Raw genomic sequence first — 21,353 nt, 5'->3', positions numbered from 1 at the left:
TAAATTACATTAACCTTTGTGTTGACACCAAAGTCGGAATGCTTGTGTGTCGAATTCTACCAGATCCATCCTTATCTGGCGCAAAGAATTTATTTCGTATTTCTATTGACGGTTTAATTTGTATTTTTTCATCTCTTTGCATAATTGTATAATTTCTATTCCATTTCTAGGATTAAAAATTTTAATGGTTTCGCTGTTTGTAATACGTTTGATTATCTCGGGTATAACTAACTGTTTTGAAAGATTTTGAAGAAATTTATAGCGGGTAACAATTTTCCTTTTATTTTAATAAGGGTTTGATTCTGAATGAATTACATATATGTAGCGAAAGCTGCAATATCTTATATATTGAAAAAGAAGACCAAGAACGTATGCATATTTACACATCATTTTGTCTAATTATCAAAATCACCCTTTGTACTGTTATAGCCCAACATCATTTTTGATTTATTATGCATCAAGAATGTTTCTGTCATAATGAACTGTATATTATTTTCATTCGAGAATATTGTAACATTTTTACTAAAAGCAAATATTCTATAGTGAACTTCTTTTAAGAACATTTAATAAACCCACCTACCATTATTATATTCACTCTTATATCAAAAAAAAGTTTAGAATAATAATTTCGTTCGGCGGTAGAGACAAGAAGCTTCTCCCATGTTATATTTTAAAAATTCACAAATATGATGCAAATTCTATTTGAAATGTATGAAAAGCATACTGCTTACCTAAGGGTGTACGAAATATTTGTGGTATGTTGGGTGTACGAAATGAATGACACAAAAATCTAATTGCTAATTTTTAGCTACTAAAGCTACTGAAAATTTCAGATCATTTGAACGTCTAGAAGATATCATCGAAATCAAGTGTTTACATTAAAAAACATTTACGGGTAAGCGGGTGACAACACAAGGGTTAATTGATAAAATAAATTTTTCCTTCCTTTTTATTATTTATAATTTAATTATTGATTTATAGATTTCTATAGAAGAAGATCATTTATAAAACATATAAAAATATTAACTTAAAACATTTTTATATTGACTGGAACCTATAAGTACATATACAATTTTTAAGTACATCTACTGAATTTTCTATTAGAAAAAAAATTACTCAATTCCATCATCTACACGTACCAACACATATTTAATTACATATGAGTACATGTGTAACTAATTAAAAGATAAAATTTTTAAAGAAAAAAAAATAATAATTTATGTAATCACTAAAATGCTCCCCCTTCAATCAAATGAATTACATAAAAAAAAAAAACATTTTTTTTTTATATTTCTTTCCTCATTAATATTTCTTTCCACATACACACTCATTCATAGATATAATGCAAATCAATATTTTCATTCAAATCGTCTTTATCATGAACCTCACTTTAAATGCTACTATACATTGGCCTTTATGAGTAAATTATCAAGAATCATCATTATCATTTGATTAATATTTTATTTAAATTCTATGTTCGCAAGTGGATCAAATTAACCACAATCAAAAATTATTAATATTAAAATAAAGGAAAAAGAAAATATGCATAAATACATATACATATACATCTTTTTTATTTTCCATTTCTGATGCCAACACAATAATTTGTATAAAAGCCCCGTTTGTGAAAATGAAAAATCATTTTCATTTCATAAATCTAACAATAGAAAAATCTATATATAAAAAAAAGTTCATTTTATTTGCTGGCATCTCGTTCCACTATCACACTTTTATAAAAGACAAGAAGAAAAAAGAAAAACAATTAAAATGAATAACGTAAAAAGGTAAAAAGTTCAAAAACCTACATGTATATATACATACGTTTATTATCGATAAACATATCGTAAGCATATATGCTTACATATATATATGTATACATATAGGCGCGTACGACAGAGAATAGAAAAATAAATAAAAGTGCTCAATAACAACAATGAGATATTCAACATTATGCAAACTGAGCTATAGAAGAGATTTTGAATGCAACTTTTCGCGTTATCCAGTGGGATCAAACACGGTCAGTTGGTAAACTGATGGGTATCGGGTACAGGATATACTAATTATGTCGGATATATGTATCCTCTTTGGCAGTATAAAGAAAAGGTAAATAAATTAGGCAAGCGCACCCTGATCGCTCTATGTTGGATGCCAGGTCATGTGGACGTAGAAGGAAATGAGGCAAATGACGCGCTAATGTACCTGTCTTTAGCACTTATGTTTCCCTTCTTCGAAATCGGATCACATACTTTTCTTTGGGAGCTAAAAAAGAAATCATAGAGGAGGTGGTCGGAGCGCTGAAGAAGAACGGACCGCGGCAGAAAAAGGAGCATTTGAAAGGTAATGATCACAATTTTTTCCATTTGTATTATTAAAGTCATTTGAATTCAATAATATGCACATAAAAAATGTACAAACAGAATATTTAACAGAATATAAAAAAAAATAAAAAAAAAATAAAACATATAAAAGTGATCACTCACGCAAGAATTAAATTTGATGAATTGGCATTCAAGAAGAGTGAGGGAATGGATGACTTTCGATGTATATATATTGATGTATATATATATAGATTTATAAAAAGAAATGTATGTACCTATATAGAAATAATGTAAATAACATTATTTGTGTATTTTCTTTCACATTTATGAAAATGGCAGTTTATAAATAGGAAAAACAACAACAAAGAAAAATAATAACAAAATGAAAATATAGGTTATTAAAAATGAACATTGCTTTTGCCATCTATCGTCAAAATCTATGAAAACTAATGATGATTAGAATAAATTTTTCTTTTAGAAATTTTTCATCATCAATTTTTTATTATACACACATAAATTTACAGTTTACACACAATCATTTATACAAAAGCCTTACTACATAAATTTTTATGTCAATTTTATGTTCGTTACGTTCTTTCTTCTTCCGCTAATTTTCTTCTAAGCAAATAAATAAAAAAAAAATATAAGAAATTTTTCCTTTTTTTGCAATTTTAATATGAAAATTATAAATAAAAAAAAAATAATAAAAATTTTCTTTCTGTCCTTTTTATTATTTTAACAAGCACAAATGAATCTTTTTTTTTCCAGCTCACATTATAATAAGCAAATTTTTATTTTTCTTTTTTCATTTGAATATTTTTTTACCATTTCTTTGATTATATGTGGTTTTTGTCCTTCACAATTTTTATAAGTCAAGGTATATGTACATAAAGCATATCGGACATTAATTTTAGTGGTCGCATATTAATTCTTTTGTCGGTGTTAATATTAAAGGCTAATGAGGGTAAGCAAAGTTACTCATAAAAAGAGAGAGGAAAAAAAATATTAAATATGATAAAAGAGAAAACAATAAAAAATATTATGTACGACGTAGTTGAGAAAAAATGCAAATAAATGAATAACAAAACAATAAGAAATAATAAGAATTGTTGTGCTAGTGGCTAGCCAACAACAAATAAAAATGTGGTTAAAATGTGGTCAGGAAGGTTTGAAATAAGAGTATGAATTCTTTTTTTTTTACTCTTTTTTCTTACTTCTCTTTATTAATGTTTTTTTTTCTTTTTTCATCAATTGTCGCACAAAATTAAATTATATATTTTTTTACTTTCGTATTCTTGCATGAAAATTAATTCCGAATTCAAAAGGTTTATTTAAATACAAAAATTTTCTGATTTGTTTTTTTTTTTTATTTTTCATTTTGAATAAATATATTAACAAACCTGCGATGACTTTGACAATTAATATTGAGTAGTAGAAAGGAGCATGGAGAATTTTTGTGTTTGTGTAATTTTTTTTTTAACCTTGTCAAATTTATTAGAAAAATTAACTAGATCGGCACTTAAGTCCAAAATTTTTAGCATTTAAGTGGCATTGCATGAAAATATTTGAGTATAAAATTTGAAGATTTTATCTTGAAGAAATTTTTTGGGAAATCAAAAATTATTTCGCTCACTTTTGTTTCAGCAATTATCGTTTTGATGGATTTTCTATTTTATTGTACTTAATTGACTTAATAAAAATATGAAGAAAAAAAAATAATTTTGAGTTTAGTGATTAAAATAATTTGATTTGCCTATTCCTTTTACAGATATTCCTTTATATTTTATTGAATAACTGATTTTAGAAAAGGATCCTGTGAATCAGAAAACTTATCAATAAATGAACCTTCTTTCTGACCATGCAAAGTTCTCTGAGGAAAGTTTCTTACAGTACAAAAACAGAAAAAACCTACACACCTCAATTAACTGAGTTTTCTTTCACGTTACATACCAACTTATATACCAACTCTTATATACCAACTCTTGGTAAGAGTTGTCCTAGTTGGTAACTCTTACCGAGAGTTGGTATGTAAGAGTTTGGTATGTATTGGGCCTTAAAAACCAATTTTTATTAAGAACGCTTCTGCATTGTAAAGTTTGAAGTCTAAGCTTTCTCAATATAATTCGCAGCTCATGTGGATATTATAGACACTTGATGTGCTTTGAGTACTCAATAACCTCTTCAAGTAAAGTGAGATAATGAAGTTTGTCACTGCTACTAAGGTGCCAAAAGTTACCATGGTTGTTATGCTCTAAGTAATCAATTCAATCGTTCAGGTGTTTTCGCTTTTAAATATATGAAATAACTTCCAAATACCTATACATATTATAATTAATTAATTAAATCAAACTTGATCAACTAACATAATGTGTTCGCTTCGCAAAATATTTGTACTTATAATTAATTTGACAAACATATTTTTTTGTACGAGTAAGTACGATGGTATATAAATGCACACGCACCCACACAAGCATTTAATTATTAAAAACTATTTTTTCAATTTCGAATATTACTAGCTTTGTACAGTTTAATCTTATATTCCATATAAATCGTGGCACATATAAAACTTTTTATGTAAATATAGAATTTAAATATGTGTAAAAATAATTTCATTTATTCGGAATACCACATTATATAGCAAAAATAGAAAACATAGAAATTATTGAAACATTAATTAAAATACACAGTTAAAATAACTATGTTTATACGAACCTACTATAGTGGCAAAAATTAAATAACACCTTCAAGAAATTCATATTTTCCAGAAAATCAATGATAATACCATGACAATATTTTTATTGAGTATTGAAAATAAAAAAAAAATATTTTTTTTTTTTACATCATTAAAATTACTTTGAAGGCGGAATATTTTCTTGTTCTACATTTTGTTATAATTACTACATACACACACACACAAAGAAATTTTTATATCTATTTGAAAAGAAAAAGCTCAATATTGTTATACAAATTAAAATTGAATATAAATTAATTGTTATATATGAAGGCGTTCATATTACTTCTTTTTAAACAAAAGAAGGAAAAAAAAACGAATTACGAATTCAATCAATAATATGGAAAGGGAGTAAGTAACTTTGACATTAATTTGATTAAAAGAAGCGGAAATAGAATTTACAAATAGAATTAAATTTTCTTAACTACTTTTCTTATTTTGTTTAACTTCATTAAAAAGTGTAAAAAAATTTAAACGTTTTCAAATTGAAAATATGAGTATGTAAATGAACATAGAATATGTAAATATGTATGTACAGTAAATCTACTACATAATCCAATTAACGTAATTAAAAACAAAGAAAAATTATTTTTCCTTTTCCCTCATAATGATTTCCCTTAAGTAGAACTATGTAAGACATTAAATTCAAAATATATAAGAAATCTAATCATAAGTAGTTATAATATAAGAGTAAGTAATAAGTCTTTTAAATGGTAATTTCCTTATTTTTCATAACTTTTTTATTGTAAATCAAAACCACATCCGATTAATTTTGTCTTCAACTAGAGAAGCCATATACTATAAGTAATTGTTGTACACATTATGTTATGAAAAGATTTTTTTAATATGAAAATGTACAGGAAGAATACATTTAAAAAACTACTAGTTTTGTATAAGAATATTTTTTAGAAATGTTTCAAAATTTTAATATTTAATTACATTATTAACACCTCATACACCAGACTGTATTGTGCTTTTGCAAACTTAGATCTCATTCAAAGAATACGCAGAAAAAAATTAAAAGTTTAAAAAATGTTGCAGCATTTTTAATTTACGATATAAAGGCCGTCGCAATATCTTGTTTTTGTATTAAAAAATAAAGTATTTTAAGGTTGATTATCGTCGCAATAACTTATAAATTTTTCCCTGGACAGAGAGATCCCTTCTATCATATAAAATATATCATATTTTTTTCTTATCATACAAATATTTCATACAAAGAAATCATACTGTTCCATATCATACAAATATATTATACAATCACATTAAAAAATTTTGAGAGTCAACATTAAAAATCTGCAATTAAATAACACTTACAGTGTATTGGGCAGTAACAAAAATTTTGTCATACATAAACAAAAAGAAAAGCCTGATTAAGTAGTTAAAAATCAAATTTGCCTTTCGGTTACCTTAAGTTAGGATTAGGTTATTGTAATGCAGCTAGCGTAAGATACATATAGGCCAGTAAGGCTCGTTGTGATACCGCCGGATTCATCCAATCCCCCGCCTTCACGAGAATCAGCCCGAGCTTTTCAGAAATCGTCTAAAGTCTCTAACATTTACATTCGCCAGACTCAAGAAGCTGACCCAAGGAATCTCCGATCTTAAGCAAAGGAGATGAGCCATTATCTGCTCCTCCTCCTCATCACAACAGTTCTTGAAGAGATCGTTCGCAGGGCGATCCACTCTTTTAGCGTGTTCGCCAATACATTCCTCTTTACTTCAAACAATATTATTAAATACTATACATTGTAAACTCCTGTAAATTTTATTCCTCCACACATATTTTACAGCATATTACATAATATATAAAACTTTGAATTGTTACATAAATTTCTATAATATTTATTCAATTTAACATAATGTAAAAGAGCTATCAAAAATAAGAACAAAGAATTTTATGTGATTTTATACACTTAAATATTTACATACAAAAGTATGTATTAAATATCATCACACACACTACATATTTATATTATTTATTATTTATTACCGCCTTTATATAATATAGAAATCCCCATAGAATATGTATAATTACAAAATGTATATGTATATTTGTAACACATACGTATGTATTTTATGTTCTTAACTTCCTATTTAACTCTCTATTTAGAAACGCAAAATAACAAGAAAAAAAAAAGCAAGCAAAACAAAACAAAGCGAACAGCCCTTTTGTTTACTCTATATCGATCGTATTACCATTACCATCAACCAACCAACTATTGTATATATTACACTATTAATGTAATCCTTACCTCTTTTGTCCAACTTACTATTATTTATTATTTACTATATATGTACATACTTTCATACAAACATATGTAATTCTTAATAAATGCTATCAATAACTTAAATTCTCTCTCTTTCTTTCTCTTTCTCTATTTATTTTTTTTCTTCTATATTTAATATATAAATGACAAGCTAAAACTTTGACTTTATTTGATACTTCTTGCATATTCCACTCAAAAGTATACACAAACAAAACAAAAGTTAAACAACTTTAACAATAAAAAAAAAAAAAAAAAATATGCACATATCAGTTTTCTTCATCATTTAAACTTAGAAATTAAATGAGAAACAAAAAAAAAAAATAATAAAGGATTTTAGCTGTTATTTCTTTTGTTTTAATACCTCTTATATGTGCATATGTGTTTAATAAAATCCAACTATATAGATACAAGAGCATAATAAAAATATCACAGATTATAAAAAATGTTAGTAAAAATATGAAAATCGAGAATTTCAAATTTAAGCGTATATTGGATAACAACTATAAAACACTTAATATGCACAATACGAAAATGTGTGTGTGTGTACAGGAATGTGTCATTGCATAATTCTACATCTCTCTCTATTTCTCATGTTGAGTATAACTATACACCATTTGAAACTAAAGCGTATATACGATAATAATCACGATAAAAGTTCAAGTAGCATTTACAAATTTCATATAAGAAAGTTTTTTTTTTTTTAAGTAAGAACTTTTCCATTCTCTTTTGTATTCATTACAGATTTCTCTTAAGATTTCTTGAAGTTTTGATACTTAAACTTTATTTTCCCCCACTTCTAAATTTCATATTAAAATGTCGTACATAACTGCATTGTTACCAGGAATGAATCGCAAAAAATATATAAAAAAAACCATCAAGTATTTATAAACTTTTTTTTTATAATTTATTTGAAATAAATTACTTAAATATACATTTGAAATTATTTGTAAAAAGTAATAGGGGGGTGGGGCGGAGAAGATGGTGGTGTGAGTCAAATAAATTGGATTTTATATTTTTTGCAAAAAAGTTTCAATAAAATTTTGCACCTAAGTTTATGCAATTAAAAATGAGAAAACAATAAAATGAAATATCTTTCTTCTCCTTTAATCCTTATACAAAATATTAAGAGTATTGCGTATTATTGTATAAGAAGTATTTAAAGAATTATTGAATTAAAGAGTACCAGAATGGTTTGAGTATTTTGGGTTTTTTTTTTCTTAAAGTTGATATTGTTTTAAAAACTTTAATATTGTTATATACACATAAGTTTTTAATTAAAAATTGCATAAAATGGAGAATATGAATTGTAACTTTGTAAACTGATTTTTTATTGTTTGATCTTTTAGAAAATTAGAAAGAGAAGAAAGCTTTTGAAATTAAAACATTTTTAAAATTAAATTTTGAATTTATCATAATGTGCTTATACAAATTGCGTACAAGGTATAAAATCCTAAAATAACTGAAAAATACTAAAAAATAATTTTGTAAAATATCTGAAAAACATTGAAAAATATTCAAATGACAGTGACATTCCTTTTATTTATAATGATAATGTCACAATTGTTAGTTCTCAAAATTAAAATTAAAATTTCTCTGGCCGCTCTCTCAATTCATGTATTTTTAACTCATACTGTTCTACAATATTCAATCCGTTAACTGTTAAATTAAATTCTCAAAAATATTTAAAAATTTTTCTTGCCCATGCAACTCTTTTCATATTTTGACCACTTCATTTCTCTCACACACTTTGAGTTTAGAATAAAAAGAGAAAGAGTGTGAAACAAATTGTTAGTATGGGGTGTGATGTAAAATTTGGAGAATTTTAAAATTATTCCCAATAGTAAACAATAAATTTAAAAATAATCTCTCCACTTATTTTAGAAACACTCCCGGCAGAAATATCTTCGTCTCAAAACTTGTTTAAATTTTTCATTATATTCAATTATAAGTTATAAAAATTTTCAGAGCTACTATAATTAATTTATTACCACAGCTTACGTGTGTGTCTTTTACTCTTATACGAGTATACGCATAAAATGAACATTATCTAATTCAATTATTATACAATAATATTAAAGAATATCTGCAGTAATTTTTATTTTCTTTTTCTCAACATATCATGTATCATTACTTTATTTTTTAATTTTCAATTGAAATTTAATTTCATTTATTATTTTTCTATATATATATATATTTGTGTGTGTAATTTTATATAATATAAAAATACAAAATTTCTATCACAATTTTTCAATATAATTTTCACACAGTATAAAACACAAAAATTTCTCATATATTTTCCATTCTTTATTGATTATATTGGCCAGACAAAACAGTATGTAATAGCATCATGTGTCATTCCTATAATATTAGCCTTACATATGTATATGAAAAATAACACTTTAAAAACAAAAATAATTTCGAAACTTTTCCATGAGCAGAACAATTTTTATTACATATACTAAGTAATTCTATATATTTAATCATAAGTATATAATATGCAAGTTATGTACTATATACACTTTTATTATATACCATATTATATAGAAGGATACTTAAAAATACTTACATAAGTATATGTTTACGTGTGTATTAAGAGCAAGTAGAATGAATATTGCAAGAAAAAAAAAAATGAAAATTTAAAATCGATTTTAAAAATTTAACATTTATCCTTGCTTGTTACCCTTTAAGGAACTTTATGCAACTTCATAAATTGCAATTTCCATTTCCTTTTATTTACAAATTTTTAGCACTTTTCCAAAAAAAACTTTTGAAAAAATGTGCTTATTAGTTTCACTCTGTCCGTCCATCTGACCGTCTGTTTACACAATTTCTACACCCTAGAATAGAAAGCAGAAATTTCATATGTAAATACAACTTTTTCTTGAAACTTATTTCCGTCTAAAAAACCGTCGAAACTTATATCCGCCATTTCCGTCGAAACTTATTTACGTCATTTTTTGGCTATTTATTGAAATAAGACCACAAAAGCAAAAAATTCTACAAAATGCAAAATGAATTCTACAAAAGCAAAAAATTAGTGATAAGCTTTCTGTCTTCTTAATCAAAATGGCCGTTCAAATTAACTGTTATGTGAAATCCATTTTTTTTTTTCAAATTTTTGATACTCCCTTTCTTTTAGACGATTAGCTGTACGAATTTGAAATTTTAACACCTTTTAGATACTACTAAATAGTGTAAAATTTAAATTTTCGGCACCTTATATTTCCGAAACTACATAGGTTTTCCAAATTTCTATAAATGTAGAACGCTAACAGTAAATGCCATGCCATTAAAAAATATAATTATTTTCATAAACTCACGCAATTAACCCTTGAATTATTTTTTTTGCTCATCCTGAATGTATGCAATATACATATATACATAGTCGGAATAGAAACTAATTTAAATAATGTATAGTTGTCATTTTCATATTTACTAATAAATGCATTGCTTATAGAAGTTGTATTTTTAACTTGTTGAAGGGAAAAGTGCTATTTTACAAACCACTGGTTTGACACAACTTTATTTATTTATCATAGATATGGTACCATACTGCTTGATATTATAATAGTAATGGGGAATAAATATTGAAAATATTGTTTCAAAAAGTTCTTAAAACCTTTTTCTTACATTATTATTCATATACGTAGGTACGTAAATATATTAATATTTCTATATTAAATAAAACTATACATAGATAATCTACATACATGTACTCATATTCTCATATAATGAAATAATGATATCAACAAACTTTTATACATTTATTATGAAAACTGTTATACTGTATATATTGCACTCAACTCGCATATATATATTGAAAATCATGGTGCATTTATGCAAAAAAAAATTATATTAAAACGATTTTTAAAATTTATTCTACTTATATATTAAGTTTTCTATCGAAGTTACATATATTCCTCTGATATATTTATATTAGCTTTTATATACCATGCATTATGTATATAAAAGGTATTGAATATTCTGAAAATTTAATAATATTTTCACTCAATTCTAAATTCTCAATTTGTATAACAATATTATGCACCAATTTATGAATATAAGGGGAAAATTTTCAAAAATTTTTCGGAATTAAAATTGAATGTGTGTATATTCTTTTATATAATGCTATGGAAAATGTATGAAGTAGTAAAATATTTAAAAATAATTTTAAATAAAAAAAAAAAATAGTTTTTAATGCATTTCATATTTTAAAATTTAAAAATGAAATTGACATCTTTGACAGTGTTACAAGATTTTTGTATTCAAATTGGAACTTTGAAAAATGTCAATCAGAAAATCTTCGAAATAAAAATTTAATGTAAAAATATATTTGATTAAAATTTAAATAAATTTTAAGAAAATTACAAAAATATTTTCACAATAAAATTACAATGTATACGAAAATATGTTGACAATGTTGAAATCAAAATAATTTTCACAGAATTCGAACAGAAATTTAAAATCTAATAATTTTTGCAATAATTTCAAAAAAGAAAATAGTTGAAATTAGAAATTTTTTTATTTTTAGATTATAATGAGTGTGTATGCATACAAAAATAGTTTGGATAAATTATTTTGGTAGCAATTATTTTATAAAATCAAACGTCGAATTTTAATTAATATTTTCCTATATGAATTCTATTGGATCACGTAATTTGCAATAAATTTTTTTTTTTTTAAATCCGGATTAGAAACAGAATTTTGATTAGATTTTTAATATTATATGTGAAATTAATTTTTTTTTTTGGACAATTTTAAATGTACACATTATGTATCCAATTAATATCTAGATACCAAATAATTTTTCATAATAAAAATGTATAACAGTTTGGTTTTTATTTATTAGAAATGAAAATGTGCATATTTTGTGGATAGCACGTTTGATTTTAAAATTCTCATTCTTGTGTCACGACAGCGTGTATATGAACATGCACTCAAAATTGAAATATTGGAAATTTTCCATAACCACCGGGAATTTTCAATAAATTTTGGGTGTACAAAAAAAAAATAATTAGAAAAATGTCAACTATGCCATTTTAATTAATTTTTAGAAACAATTTAAGTTTTCAACGCATCTTCAAAATCATCTTCAACGCATTTTTAAGTGCAAAACTCATTTTTCAAATGATTTACATATACTTAGGCGTACAGTATAATAAAAGATAATGGAAGGCTGCTTAAAAATGCTTTTGTTAAAGGGCATCTAACGAAATCTTACTCTTAAGCTGTTAAAATGGCTGTGAGTTTTTGGAAATAAGTAGGTGTCTTTGTATTAAAAATTTATAAGAAAAGTAAATTATTTTTTCTCTTTTTAAATTTAGGCTTTTTAACATAATAAAAGTCATGTTTCCAAATACCAATAGTAAATATGACCATTTTCAGAAATTTTGGGGGTTAACTCTGATTTTTACTCCAGTGAAATATGGAGCAAACTCGCCAGTGTAGCATAAATGAAAGGCTTATATACGAGTTTGCTAAATAATTGCCAAATAAAATTAGAAATTAAAAAAAAAAAAATTTAAAGAACGTGACTCATTTGCGAAAATTATTTTCCTTTAAAAAATATTCTCTAAACTAGACAAAAAAAAACAAGAATTCATATTTTTAGTGAAATTTAATAAAAACGTACAATAAAGTTAAAAATTTTTATAGCCGCTCACGAACTATATTTGCAAGGCATTATGAACTTACCAATCCATTTGCCACGTTTAAAAAATAATGATCTGAGGTACACAACATGCGGACATGCGGATGAAGTAGCAATTTTCTAATTCTAATCAAGTTTCATCCAAATATGTTCGTACACATTCGTTCTAGCGAATTTAGTTAACTATGCCTCAATTTTTACAAATTATTCCAAAATGATAAATTTCAAAATTCTATTTATTTAAATGCTTTCGATAAAGAAGGTACCGTTCAATATTGTACACGAATTCTTTGATAATTCTCATAGCACTCTCATTCATTTACGTTGGTATTCACGAACTGACACGATAATTTTTTCTATATTTTCATTTTGTAGTCTATACACATTATATACACATTTACATGTGCGACGAATGTATGAATAACATATAAATCACAATTAATATAAAAAAAAACATGGCATAACCTTTTATTAAAAAAAAAAACAGCCAAATTTACTATTTTTGCTAAAATGAATTGAAATCTATGAACAAAAACTCACTCATATATTTCCAAACACAAGAAAAAAAGAACAAGAATAAAAAAATAAAAGGAAACCGGAAATTTACAACTTCGACTGTATTATTAGAATTCTGTTTTTACGGAGAGTGAAAGTTGTAAAGATGGTGGTAAATTTATGTGTTGTGAAAAATGACATGGTTACAATAACAAAGTTCCTATTTGTACACATACATGGATATGTATAAATACCTACATGGGTACTCACATACATATGTATGCATGTAGCTTTTTTTATATAAATTGAAAATTTTTACCGCAACTATTTTTTACGTGATAGTAGAATAAAGAATGCGACGAAATTTATTACATCGTTAATGAATTCAATTTTTTTACTGTTTTCTTACTTTTTTATTTTTCTTTTCAATAATGGCATTCCTTTTTTTATATACAGGGTGATTTTGAAAATTATACAACAACATATACCATTGGTTAGAAGATCGAAAATGAGGAAAAGTTTTGTTCCAGACTGGGTGGCAAATCTCAAGGGTTTCCGAGTTCCAGGGATTTTAACGAATTTTAACGAAATTTTTACTTATCCAGGTTTTTTTTGATTATAACTTCGTTGCTGAAAATAGGAACTTCAAACAAACATTTTCAGAAAGGCTTAGAAATGGACTTGAAATAGAAATGCTGCTTGACTCTGTATTTTATGTACCTTCGGAATATCAAGCATTTGAAAGCATTAGAACAAAAGAAAATAAAGCTTTTCTCTTGATTTTTTCGGTTTTTTCTAGCTAGATAATTTCGTAAGAAATTTTTTAAAACTTTGAATTTTGCAAATATAAAAAAAATTTTTATGTTACAGAAGATGTGGCACAAAAACAATTTCTATGTCAAGATGTTAAAGATCCTTAAAGGCAAGGATTTTAAGCGCTGTAATTATCAACTATCATTAATTTTTGGTGACAATAGTCGCTAGAAGAAACAGTTGAAGAGCCGATATTTTGATAAAAAATCTGAAAATTGAAATGAAATTTCGGATTTTGAAAAAATACAAACTTTTTAATTGAAGAACAAAAATTAAATTTAAAAAATTTTGAATTTTTGAAAAGAAAAACTAGAATTTTGTATTACGAAAAACAAAAAAAAAAAAATCTAGTAATCAAAAAAATTTTTTCGAAACTTTTCTTGGTAAAGAAAATTAATAGGTTTTTTATTTTTGCCAGTTTTTATAAGAAATGGTACCTATATGGTTTAAAACTTTTAAATGCATTTCTCTCTGATTGGGCGCAATTTAAAAATTTAAAAAAAATATTTTCGAAATCTAGACACCATTTGGCATCTGAAGTTATTAAAATTATACAGCTGGAACGAATTTTTAACGTCTGATAATTTAACTAGATCTGAGAAATTTGTTTTTACTTGAATTACTTTTAGAATTACTGTCATGTGAAGGACTCTTTCATCTAGATGATGATATGGAAGGTGACTGCAAAATCAGACTAATTTGAAATGTAATCGACTACAACTGTATAGACCGTATGAATGTGTAAGTAGATTTATTGTTAACCATTATTGATAAGTTTACATATTTTTGGTAACATTTTCTGATAAGGATCAAATTTAGACTCCATTAGACCAAATAAAAACAGTAACAGTTGTTAAATTTTGTAATTTTCCTTTAATTTACAGTAGTTCTTACAAATCAAATGACAAAATAAATATTTAAATAGACTAAAAAACTTCAAAAATTTCTGAATTTAAAATCATTTTGGATTGGAAATTCGAAAAAAAAAATTATAATTTATTTTTTTTTTTCACTCTATTCAAATATTCAAAATTTCGTATTGAAAATCATAAAGAAATTTTCCTCCTATAAAGCTGAATTTAAAAATGAAAATTAGAAAAAAAAAAGTGAAAATAATATAAAAGTGATTCATGAAAACTTAATAAATATACTGTTATAGAAGAAAAATATAAAAGTTTTCCATAGAAAAGAAAAATTCAGAAAAAAAAACAAAAAACACAGGAAGAAGAGTGAAAATTTATTAGAGTATTATTTTCCGTTTCAGGATGGCAGTTTCCTGTAAATATTTTTCAACATTATGCTCTTATAATATTACAGACAATTTACAGTATTACTATTTTTATTATTACTACTGTTATTATGCTATATAACGGTGTTAGAATCCTTATTTAAAAAAACAAAAACCTTGGAAACGATTTTCTATTTTCCCTTATTTTTTTTTTCTAAAATGAAGTTTTAATATTACCTTGGATAATTTAAAATCGCAGAAAATTTAAAAGTGAATTATAAGTACAGAAAAAAAAAGGAACATATTTTATAGTACGTGGAAAATGATAATTATCCTTAACCTATTTCAAAGGATATAGATCCTTATGTTTCTTCTTTTTTACATTAATATAAGAAAACTTTTACAGAATTTTTTTTCCTATAATTCGTTTTTGTTTTTCATACATAAATAACCTTGAATTTACAATTTAGTTGTGAAAAAAATTACAATTATATATAAAAAGTTTTATTATTTGAAATGGGATTTTCATAAAAACTTTAAAGTTATGGGCTAATATCTTAAGTATATAGAACTTGAGAAAATGATTCTGGTGAAAAGATAATAAAAGAATGAAAATTTCTTTTTCAAATAAAAATTTTTTATATTTGTTGGATTTTGAAAATGTTGAATGTTTTTGGAAATTCTGGAAATTAGAAAAACAATATGCGGTTGATGTTAAGGTTACAAATATATCACCATGATTAATAATGCGCTCTGAAGGAAATTAAAAAATATTTTATACTTTTATTTGTTATACACAACCTTAATTGTAAAAAAATATTTATAGAAATGCTGAATACCTATATACAGACAAGAAAACATATTTGGATTTTAAATAAAGTTGGGTCAAACCAATGGTTTGTATTGTAGCACTTTTCCCTTCAACAAGTGAAAATTCTGCTTTTAAATACAGTCTATGTATAGCTATCACACTATTAAAATTATTTTCATTCATATACAAAACTATTTCTAGGATTGCATATATTTAGGATGACGCATATATGCAGTCTTTGAAATAAAGCAAAAACTAATATAAAAAGGGGTTAACATAATGCTCGATTTTAAGGGTTAATTGTGTGAGTTAAGAAAAATAATTATATTTTTTAATTTCACGGAATTTACCGTTAGCTTTTTGCGTTTATAAAAATTTGGAAAAGCTTGCGGTTTTGGAAATATAAGGTGTCAAAAATTCAAATTTTACGAATTTCAAGAGGTGATAACTTGAGAGGGGGTGGAGATGGAAAAAAATTTTCTTCTAACAAAATGAACTATTTATTAATATCTAAATGCTCCTAAAATTTTAAGCTTCTACAGTCTGGGGTCTAGAAGAAAAACGACATCAAAAATTTGGAAAAAAAGGACTTTAAATAACGGTAAATTTGAGCAGCCATTTTGTTTTTCTTAAGTTGAGCTATAGTATACCGCGCAAAGGGAAGCAAGCCACTGCCTTTCTGCGTTTGCAAAATTTCAAAAATGCTTATGGTTTCATTGCAACAAATATTTAAAAAAGGCCATTTTTAGGGTTTTGGGGGGGTATAACTTCTAGAGGGGGGGGGGAGATAGGTAAAAATTTTGTTCTACGGAAATAAGTTTCTAGTAAAGATCTATGTACGTATTAAATTTCAGCTTTCTATCTTCAAAGGTGTAGAAGTTTTTTAAACAGACACACGGACAGACGGACGGACGGACGGACGGACAGAGTGAAACTAATAAGCACTTTTTTCAAAAAATTTTTTGGAAAAGTGCTAAAAATATTAAAGCTGAATTGATTCTGAAAATTACGTGAAATATTTCAGATTTTTAAATTTTTAGTGCTTGAATTTGTTTCAGACATAATATTTTTATAAAATTACCTTAAAAACAAATTAGGCAGCCAACATTCACTAGTAAAAATATTTAATTACCGAACATGTATGGCAACTCTGTTGTACTACACTAATTAAAGCTCGTAAAACTACTAGTATTGTTCTGCTTCTATTTGCCATTTTAAGTTCAAATATAAATTTCAAATTTTGATGATTATCAAATATTTTCAAAATTAATGTAATTTTATAAGCAGCAATAATTATTGTTGTAACCATATAAGATTTTTTCTATCTCACTTCACTCCTGGGCGGACCATAAACCTTACGTACGATATCATAGAATAGGAACCAGTTACTTGCGTTTAATAGATAGGTGTTATTGAATTGAATGTGGTCTTGTAATTAAAGCTATATAATATTGAATATAATTTTTATAGTGACTTGAATCCGAGACCCTTCAGTTAAAGGACCACTGCAATAACAACGCAACATTGGTCAGATAACCATATAAGATTAACATTAATGTAATTATAATTTTTATATACTTACTTAATAGGCAACTAATATTGTAATTACATATATTAGTCAAAAATCATAAATAAAGTTCTTCTGCGACATACCTGAAAATACAAAAAAATTAAAATGATTACTTAATTTGAATTTCGAATAAATTATTGATCTTTGTTCTAAAAAAACAATTACCAACTAACAGTAAAATTAAAAACAGTATGAGCAAATTAAAATTATAAATCAGTTTCTTTTTCGTTCAATTACTTGAAAGCCGGAACAATTTACTTTTACACATGCTATCAATTCATATTCCAATTAAGTATATAAGTGACTGAGAATATAAAAGTCATATTATTCTCAATTTAGTACAAATTATAATAGGGAAAAATATTACAAAAGGAAAGGCAACAACAACAACTTGCTCACTACTCTTGCAGCCTGCAGTGTTTATAAGACTTTGAGAGTGTAAATACTTGTGCGAAACTGTAAAAGTTTAAATACTTGTGCGATCATCTAGCAGAGAGAAACACAGAGAGAGAGAGAGAGAGAGAGGCGGAAATTATTGTTCATAATAAAAATTTGCAAATTGCAATACAAAAAAGAATCTTGTTTAGAGAGAATATTAAATTTTATTTTAATTGTTTAAATAATAGGATAAATGAGGCAATCACTTCTTTGTGCTCTATTACAAATTCACAGTGCATTGCCTTCTCTTATTTTATCTCTTCAATATTGAAATTTTTTCTTTGTTTAATTTAATTAAATTATTTTTATATAGCTCAAATTCCAATTTTAGGTCAATCAATAAATTTATGTTTATTAAACTATAATGAACAATTCATTGACTTAATAGGTCAATAGTTAAACTTATTTCATTGAACTCAGTCAATAAACTTATAAAAATACGATTATTTAATAAAAACACCGCACTATATATATATATATATATATCTATATACATTGTTCAATAATTTTCAATTTGACCGAAAGTCTAATGAACTATTTTAATAATTAATTTACATTTACTAAATTGATTACCAGTATCCTCTTAAATTAATTATTTTTCTTATTGTTTCTGTCTAGATAATTTAATTTCATTTTTCTGTGCATTATACACAATAATGAAAGCATTCTTATTATTATATTCTTAATCTTAAAAGTCCTAGTCTAAATATTCATTAAAATAACACCAAAATATAAACACACTCATACTTGTATAAAAAAATAAGAAGAGCACAAACATTAAACATAATCTATTGCAAATTATTTTACAATTAATTTATAAAAACAAAACAAAGAAAGAAATAAAAATTAAAATAAGAAAGGTTCTCTTAACAATTCTTATATGAAAATCGTAATGAATCCACAAAAGAAAAATCAAAAAACAAGAAAATTAAAACAGAAAGAGAATGAGAAAAAAATAAATTAAATTTAATTTGAAAAATTCTTTTAGGAAAAACCAGATAAACTTTTTTAATTATACATGTCTCTCTAAATATCGTGATCCTATAAATCCATTAAAAATAATATAAACACAATATAAATCTCTCTTCAGACCGACTGATTTTCTCTTTCCCTCAATTAAAAGAAAAACGACGACTCGTGTCTTTCTTCATAATTCGTTTATATCCTCTTTCACACTTAGCTCAGCTCTAAAATATTTTAATAGCAAAAAAAATTGCAAAAAAAAATTTATTCTTAAAAATTTCTTTTATAGGACATTTAAAAGAATTGATGACCGCCATTACCAATAATGGAGCAAAAATGACTTTTTATTTATTTTTAGGTATCTTGAACTGACCACAATGTGGTTTCAATACAATTTATTTTCTGTTCCAACTTTTCAAAATTGTATAATTTTTTACATATAGTTATACGAGATCCTACTGAGAATGAGAAGACCCAGTAAATTACGTATTTACTTTTTATACAAACTTTGAATTCAATTTTAATAACATTTTTTTCAAATGAAATGCCCAGAAGTAGTCGCCTACTGAATTTAACAAATCATTCGTAATAAGTTTTGGAAGCTTTTCCAAACTAACAAATGGAATTTCGACAAATTTTGACTTCTGTTTTGCATCGAACTCGGGTATCCGCCTAGAAAATTGGGCAATTGCGCAGTTCCGAGACTTCAACTATAAATGTTCCAGCAGAGATAACGTTCTTACCTTGTTTCTCATCGACCATAATACCCTATGTGCTAAAATCACGTTCTCTTATTGTGTTTTCATGTATGACATTTTTTCGATTTCACTCGTGGAGCGATATTAAAATTCGCCCCAACTCGGCATTATTCCTTTTTTAATTTACCGTTTAATACGAGGAGGGACACAGCACGAGTTTGGCCGGCATCTCCTGCACACCCGGTTTTTTTCAATATATTTATGCGATTTTCTTGAATAACGTACCCAAACATTTATGTTTACATTATAATGACTAAAAAATCAACATTAAAAAGAGTTTATTTATTTTTTTTATATACATGCCCATACTTTTCTTTATATGTGCATATCCAATAGTATATAATTCATATTTTTTGTTATCTAAAGACCTACACTGAAAAAATTATGCGACAGAATAGTTTTATATTTTGAGTTCACTTTAGACTTAGAAATAAAAATATCTCATTTTATTCAATAAAGAATTAATATCAGCCTTGAAGGCTCAATATCGCTAACACTAAAAAACTTGACACAATTTCCAGTTGTTTCAGCGAACGAAAACAAAACAAGATTAGAGAATTTTTAAGCATGCATGGATTCATATCATGGTTAGTACACAATTTCATTGCTAGTTTAGGTATCCCAAAATTTTTTGTGTTGCCCGGGGCTTAGCAAAATTGATTTTGAAATATTTCTTATAGCAAAGCTATTTTCAGGCTCTTATTAAATTTTTTTTTGGATATGGCGCCTCGCAGGGCCGATTTTGTGAAATTCCCGAACAAAATTTGCTAAGTTAGTTCATCATGCCTCTTCATAAGTGCCTCGTATTTGGTGACCAACAAGAGTTTTAGGAGCTCAAGAGGGCTCTTCCAGACCAGAAAAATTCTTTAAAGTTCTTCTAGAACGGCCTTCCTATAAATCCTCACCCTGAAATTTCAACAATTTGTTCAATTTGTTTGACATCGATGATAACAAACACAAAAAAATTTTTTCAGTGTAGTAACTCATTTTATTTGAATATACTAGAGAAAAATTAACTTAAATACGGCAGAAAATTCTTAAGAAATTTAAGATGAAAAATAATAAACAAAAAATATGAAGGACTAAGAATTACGGTTTTTGTTATTAAAATAAATGTGGTAAATAAATGTATTTTTTAGAATGTGTCAAGATATTAAAACAAAAAAGAAAAAAGCAGAATAATAATAAACCTGCCAAATTGACGGATGAGTATCTAATGGGTCCTTTAAAATTCATAGAAAAAAATACACAGAACAAGAACTCCTTCTATCACCTCTTACTTAAAACTCAGCACAAATTTTGAAAGAC

The sequence above is a fragment of the Condylostylus longicornis genome, unplaced genomic scaffold (genome assembly GCF_029603195.1).
Source record: "Condylostylus longicornis isolate FDR11 unplaced genomic scaffold, ASM2960319v2 ptg000098l, whole genome shotgun sequence".
Taxonomy (NCBI): domain Eukaryota; kingdom Metazoa; phylum Arthropoda; class Insecta; order Diptera; family Dolichopodidae; genus Condylostylus; species Condylostylus longicornis.
The sequence above is the reverse complement of the archived record's forward strand: the minus strand, read 5'-3'. Positions refer to the sequence as shown.